We start from the raw sequence: 7,644 nt of genomic DNA, 5'->3' as shown, positions 1-7,644 counted from the left end.
AGATATTTTGACATATTTTTTGGCTCAAAAGAAACTTAAAATAGGACGGGGGTATAACATTCGTATAATTAGCAATGAGGGAAATTATTACATTATAGACCTAATGGAAGCTAAGGTTGTTAAAAATGAGTTTTTACTCAAGATATGATATGTGTAAACCTCGCAAAAGAGGAAGAAGTTTTTGAAAATTATGAAATTTGAGTGGGCGTTCATGACAAATTCCATAATCTCAAGGATTCCATGGAATAATTTAGTTGAAAAATAGGACTAAAGTTCCATGAGAAGATGCTGCACCCAATGTAACAGTACTTATATATAATTCGTTCATTTGTCTAATTCCTCATCCATCGGAGAATCAGCATTCAATTACAAAAAAAAAAAAAAAAAAAAAACACTTTCTTGTTTCTTTAAAAATTTCAGCTCAAAACAGTACGATATGCTGGATTTTTTCCGTCCTAGGAACATCATAAAATGTACATGTGCTCATGTACCGTTGACTGAAGGTCAACTGACCAATATTTTCAAAAAGAGTGATATCAACGGTGATGGCTACCTGACCAAGAAGGATCTCACGGAGGCATTCCGGCAGCTGGGGTCCACTTTCCCGGGATATCGAGCGGCCCGAGCCCTCCACCGTGCTGATAAGAATGGTGATGGCCTTATTGATGACAGGGAGTTGGATCAACTTGTTGAGTATGCAAGAAAACGTGGTTATAGGCTGAGAAATGCTTGCTCCACCAAGTAACCGTAGACTATACTAGTATTATATATATAGTTATAAGTGAATTTTCACTTCTTCTTGAACTTCAAGATTGTTAAATAAATCAGTTTGTGGGTTAGTGTTTGGTGTTTTTTTTTTTTCGTTTTTTGGGTCAGTTCACCAGTCATACTGTTACTTGTATTAGCTAGTGGAATATGGATTGATGCTCTTGAGTTTTCAGATTAGACTCTGTAAACTTTAGTACTAAATATACATCCAACTATATGTGGAAGTTAGTGTCATCGCTGGTTATGATGATTTAATTTGAAATGCCTAATATAAGATGAAGGAAAATTTGCTTCTTACACGTTGGGGTCGTTTGGTAATATAATTATTTATCTGGTGAAAAATAATGAAAGAGTTGTCAAGTGTTTTTGTAATCACTAAAAGAGTCATAAGTTGGTTGTCGTCCATCTTATAATTAACACTTTCTGTTTGACCCAGCTTTTTACGATTTTACGCTTAATTTCTTTTGTAATCCCGAAATACTCTTCATAAAATGTAATCTTTAATTATCTCTTTATTCTATTTCTATTATCGCTCTTTTTTATTTAAATTCTTTTAAATTTATATATTTTTTAAAAAGCTTTAAGAATATTTTGGTCATTTTAACAAAAATAATATTTATTAGCACCTTTTTTTTTTTTTTTACCAAATACAACTATTTGTTATCAATTTTAGCACTACTATCCAAATACGTTATTACTAATTACTTATTTATATAATTTGTTTCGGCACCTAATTTTTTGAAACTTGATAACTATCAACTACTTTTAATAAGTTAATCCAAACGGACTCTAACAGTAGGAGCTAGATCTTCTAGTAGCTGACTTCCGATCCATTAGGATTAGGCTTCAGTCTTTTCAGAATCAATTAACAATATAGTAGTATTAAAAGTTAGATCAATTTTTCCTCTTTCGTCCAATATGATCCAACTATATATGATTTTATCTGATTGACAGCATTTACTATTATGCATGTTCCCGTGATACACGAGTGATCCGAAATTATTCCATAAGCAGTGAACGTTACGCTGTAATTTCTAATAATATAATTTATATTGCGTGAAAGTGAAGCCTCTAAGTAATATTGTTATAAATGTTGGTCATTTCACCAAGTTATTCTCTAAGTCATATAACAAAAATTTGGTCTCATCACAAGCTAGCTAGTTTTATGGCGTTAAAAAGTATCACATATCGCAACGCTTCCAGCGATGGAAAACGTGAAATGACTTTAGCAGAATTCAAGAGATGGTTGAAGAAATTTGATACTGACAAGGATGGAAGAATAAGCAAAGAAGATCTCAAAGAGGCGATCCGTTCGACGAAAGGAGGCTGGTTCTGCCGGATAAAGAGCCATCGGGCTATTAAATCTGCTGATGCCAACGGCAATGGATGTATTGATGAGGGTGAAATCATCAACCTCACGGAGTTTGCACTGAAGCACTTGGGTATTAGGATTGTGTCTTATTAATTTTCATGTGCTCTTTGTGTGTTAATAACAACGATGACTCCTTTTGTTCAAGTTTTGATGGACGAAATTATTTGCTAGTGAAAAAGTAACAGCTAATTTATGAAGTTAGTGGAAGTACACATAATCTGACTAGGACACCACCGTAAAAAATAAGTAACAATAACGGTTCCTTCTTTGTATCAACTAAGTCATAATTCTCTCTTATAGACTCCCCTGCTTCATCTTTGAGCCTTCAGAACTATGAAGAACACTCGTTTGCAAAATTGCCTATGAAAATTACTACTGTTGTGCGAAGGAGTTTACAAGCAGTAATGTGCACATTTTGGTATAAAACAAATTGCTGTATCAAAATATTTAATTCCAGATATAATTCATGTGTGTTATATAAATAATAATTTAACTAATCTTGAATATAAACCAAAAGAAGTCATAAAATTCTTTAGACTAAAACCTTTATTACTAAATATAAACGGGAGAAATGATTATTTGACTATTTACAAACTTTTTTTAGTTATGACCCTCAGAGACATCAAATTACGAGGAAATTAGTTAAAAGGGGTCATTACAAAATGAATAGAGGTATATGACCCTCTGTATACATAAGCGATTCTGAAATAATACAGAATGTTATATTTTGTAGAGAGTTTACGTACCCATAGTTGAGGAAAATATTTTGTTCATGCCATAGGTGTCACTTGTCAGCGCTACACTAGATGGGCGAGATGTCATGTAACTGCCCGAGTCCGTTGTTAACATGTGAAGTGGCTACTCATTTTGCAGCGTTACTATGTACTATCAATAATAAGTCGAGCAAAATGTGTGTCGTTTCGAACAAATCACTATATAATTCCCATTCATTTCACACGTGAAAGAATTCCTATCGTTGTTTCAGTCATAATTCTCCAGTGTATGTAAGCCGAACAAATAATAATTACCAGCTTACCGTACCGTGCAGATCAAAATCGAATTTAAAATACCAAACCATATCGTATTACTTTTGGTAATGATATAATATCTTTAAAAATCAAAGATCAAAATTACCCAACCAAAATTTATAACCGTACCAGCACCATGAATACCCTTCTCTACAAGGAATCGAGGAGGCAAGTAGAAAGATGTGCTAGTTTTTCACGTTCAACTTGATTGTAAATTTTATTTATCCAACTAAGTTACAGTCATCGTTTAGTCCTGATTGAAAATTTACCAGTATGTGTCATTTGCAATATATAATGAATCCATCAGCAGCATATATATATAAAAATAAAAACGGAACTCCAATGTTAGTATCAAGCGCGAAAACACCCGCCTCATGGTATTAAAACTTTTGCCCATAAGTTTAATAAGAAAAGCTTCAATAGATGAACACAATCTACACATTCTCATGAGCTACAACAACATTTTAGAAAGTCCAACTCATTCAATGACGTGGAACTTATTTGTAATGTCCTCCAACAATTGTTTATATACATGAATGCACAGCAAATGCGCAAGCCTACTATTGATGCATAAAATTAGAACATAACAGAAAATTGATTACAATACTTTCTTCCTTCAAGTATGGTTGTATAACAAACAAACTAGTAACTTCCATGTGCAAATATACAGTTAAAATGAGGCCGCATTTGGTTGAGCCAAAGAAAGAACCTCTGTATTCAGAATATGTCTTCACCAACTTTTTGATGCTAACAAAATTAAAAGGACAGAAATTTTTTAAAAGGTACGTATTGTGAGTCCACTGACACGTCTTGGCAAAACTAAATCCTGCAATTTCAGGTGTTTCCCTTTGCAAGCAATATGCAGAACGAAGCTATTCTCAGATAGTCAGCGTTGTAAGCTGCACATATAAACAAACATGCTGCTGAAAAAATTGACAAGTCGGACAATCATTAAAATGAACATAATGGTGACAGTGCTCTTATGCTCCACTTCAAGATAGCTAACTGTATGCTCGAGAAATCACAGACTTCTCTTTGCTCTATCAAGTGCTAAATGACCAATTATCATCTTAAATAAAACAAGAAAAGCAAAGGAATCCAACCTGCTCAACGGGGACGTGGATGGAAACATGTCATTGATACGACCATGAAGACAGGCGTATGATTTTGTATCTGTGTGGCGATTTAGAACAATTTGACCCTGTGAATCATCATAATAGTATCATGATATCATCAACAAAATTCTGTTACTTGCAAAAGGTCCTTTACAGTTGAGTTGTACATACCTTTGAATTGATGGTGAAGATTTTTCCTTCAGGTATTTGAACCTTGAGGTAGCAGAGCTCGTCAGTGTCTCTGTTTCCAAATCCAGCATAAAAGGGATTCCTATCAGAAGGAACAATGCCTTGATGTCCTGCAAATTTGAAAGTCAATACTCAACACTTCAGTTATCTGTATTTGTTACCAAAGCTAGATGACCTAAGATGAATTGCTGAAAGTTAGTCACTCAAACGTCTATACAGCCTCTAATTAAGATACTCCTGGCCCTATAAGATGCACACACTTATTATTCTAAGAGATAATCCCTGCTAAATAGGAGGGGCGAGGGGGGAAGACCAAAGCACCAAACAGAAAACCATTTTCTGCGTTTATGGTGAAAGACATTTTCCACTCCAAGTATTTCGAGTTTTCTCTTATTATCCAATATATCCATCTTGTGATTATTTATTACATCAGTCACATCTTCATATTTCTGCACAGCCATATTTTCAGTGTGGCACACCAATTAAAAAGGCGTAAGATTAATTAAATGGTATTTTCTTTGTCCAAATCTCGTTGCACCAAATGTCCGCCTTGTAAATTTGGAGATTATGGGACTTCTGTGTGTATTAAACAATGAGTTCTCGAGCAGCTACCTAATAAGAACCAAATTCCGATATATATTCTTCCTCCGTTAAGTTTGTCCAAGTTGGACATCCAATCCTACATGGCATTAACATTTGATGAGGTGGATGCCACATGACATGCCACCTCAGCACCCTATCTCATTTTACTCCTCATATATTTGTTCTTCCACCATTAAAAAAAATTTCCTCTCCACCACCATTGCCACTAAAGTTGATAAATTAACTTGGGGAAAACTTAGTGCCAAAAAAGGGTGCGTATTGAAGATGTTGAACTTCTTATAAACACTTTAATTAGTTAATCTCCAGGATTTTCAGCAGATAGTGGAAATCATGTAATGGGCATGCTCTTTGATTATTGAAGAGGAATTTAAATGATAAAAAGGATATTAGTGAATCATATGGCGGAAGTTTGGTGAGGGAACATGCAGATGATGCTATGTGTGGAAATAACAGAAATGAGTATGATTTTAGCATATGGAAATAACAGAAATGAGTACAATTAAAATCGTATGGTCGTTCTAATTCATTTTAAGCTGAAGCTTAGCTGAGTGCTGGGATTTTATTAGAAGAATGCGCTTCTCTTTCTATACTATACTAGGTGAGTATGGCCCGTGCAAGTCGGAACAACCGATATATTTTTTGGCAAAAAAGATAAGGTTCTATTAGTATTCAGGAGAAGATTATTCATCAATTTTTGGATGTGGTATCAAACCAGTTAAGACAAATTGCATGTTTGAAATTGCTATATTAATTCACACATTTTGCAACAAAGCTGCATCATACTGCTAGATGCTAAAGTACATATTCTATACGGGGGAATTATCTATAGGTCATACTATTTACGTAATGGAAATCAGTGATGCATTTTTTTCCAGCGTTTAGCTTCATTTGTTGTCTTCTTCTTAGCAGCAAATGAAAAGAAACACCTGCACAGTTATAAAGTAATTACCAATTGTTAATGCTTATATCACACAAAGAGGGGAAGAAAGACTGATAGATATTTGTCAAAGTTCTGGGTAAAGTAATTAGAAGTAAAATGAACCAGATTTTTACCATCTTCAGGAAACAAAAAGCTCAAACACTTTACATATGTTCATTGTTCAAGACTAGGTAGCTTGGACTCTCCAAAAATGCTGCCGCACTCAGGTCGGATCCTCCGAAAATACACTACTTTTGGAGGACCCAACACGCACCCGTCGATATTTGTGAAGAGTCCGAGTAACATAGGTTCAAGATCCTGCGTTCACACCAATACCTAATATTATAGCACATTTGCCCAAACAAAACATAATCTCTTCAATCTGATAATTTGGATTCTGTCCAAGTGGACTCATCAATGAATAAATACCTAGTTTATATTGCAAGAATTCAAATGAGTTGAGCAAGTTTACAACTTCGTGGTCTAAATTTGGCAGCCCTAAGCTGTTGGAGATGAAGTCTCAAAAGGAATAGCTCAGTCATTTTAAATATTACAGCTGCACCACCATGTTTTCAGAATACAAAGTACAACGAAAATTTCTTCAAAACTGCTAGTTCAACCTTTCATGAGTTTAGCCAAACAAAAGCACCAACACAAAGCTAGCCCTACGACTAATAGTATGCATCTATCAACAAAAATCAAATTTTCATTAAAAAGCCAAAATCAAATTTTTTAACTGGATTATTCATTTCAAATAATAAGGTTTCTTTACATACTTCTGTCTTCCTTTATCTAATTCACTTGTGACCTTTCAGAGATGCTTCCTATTAGGATGACATGAGCACCATATTTAATAAATTGTTCCGAAAAAAAAAAAAACTAACACTGAACTGAAGTGGATAAGATTTCAAAGAAATGAAGCTGGGCCAGAAATTGGTGCAAGAAAGAATGGAGAGCGGGGAAATTTACCAAAAATGACAAATACAACAGAGTCTAGATCGTTCAAAGTGACGTATTTCTCGTTAGGCTCAGCATCATAGCTTTTGCAAAATCCTTGGGTAGATCATCTACAATACAAAAGTTAAAAGTTCATTCATGTAGCTTACAACGATTTGAAGCATCAAAGGAAAAAAATTACCAGAGTATCGTTGCTTCTCTTTACCAACTTAATGTAAAATTTTACACAATAAATTATAAACTAAACCATTTCAAATTATATGGATCTATACTTCATTATGTATAGAAACTCATGAGAATGAACAAATAGGCCCGAAAGTTCTACATTCTTGACCTCATCTTTTGGACTTCGTTCAGGTGAAGCATCTTAAATCAAGTCGTCAAGTGGGGAAGGACTGTCAAAAGGATCAGATCAACCAATGAGTCGGCGTGTTTGATTCTAAAGTGTAGAAATTATTTCTATATGAAGAGACCCATACAAAATAGACTAAAGCAGAAGATACAATACATCGACAATGAATTGAAGATTTTAAATGGTGTGCGATTCTCAACCGAATAAACTTCATTTATCCCATTCACTGTGTCGCTCCATCATGCAATTTCTCCAACAATCTAACACTGCAAGACATAGAATTATATCCAACATGAATAAGGAAGGCCTAGATTATTTTTATTTTGCAAGATAAGCAATAT

The 7,644-nt window shown here is 34.3% G+C and overlaps 1 long non-coding RNA gene across 1 annotated transcript; it reads right to left on the bottom strand.

The window, feature by feature from the left end:
- Positions 1–3,612: 3,612 nt before the first annotated feature.
- LOC132033365 (uncharacterized) lies at positions 3,613–4,744 on the bottom strand. The gene is made up of 3 exons (XR_009408723.1): positions 4,455–4,744; positions 4,272–4,369; positions 3,613–4,067 (listed from the first exon to the last, which is right to left on the bottom strand). It is a non-coding gene; the product is annotated as an uncharacterized LOC132033365 (long non-coding RNA).
- Positions 4,745–7,644: the final 2,900 nt, after the last annotated feature.

Source organism: Lycium ferocissimum, chromosome 10, assembly GCF_029784015.1.
Source record: "Lycium ferocissimum isolate CSIRO_LF1 chromosome 10, AGI_CSIRO_Lferr_CH_V1, whole genome shotgun sequence".
Lineage (NCBI taxonomy): Eukaryota > Viridiplantae > Streptophyta > Magnoliopsida > Solanales > Solanaceae > Lycium > Lycium ferocissimum.
Note: the sequence above shows the minus strand (reverse complement) of the source record. Positions and strands in the feature narration are given on the sequence as shown.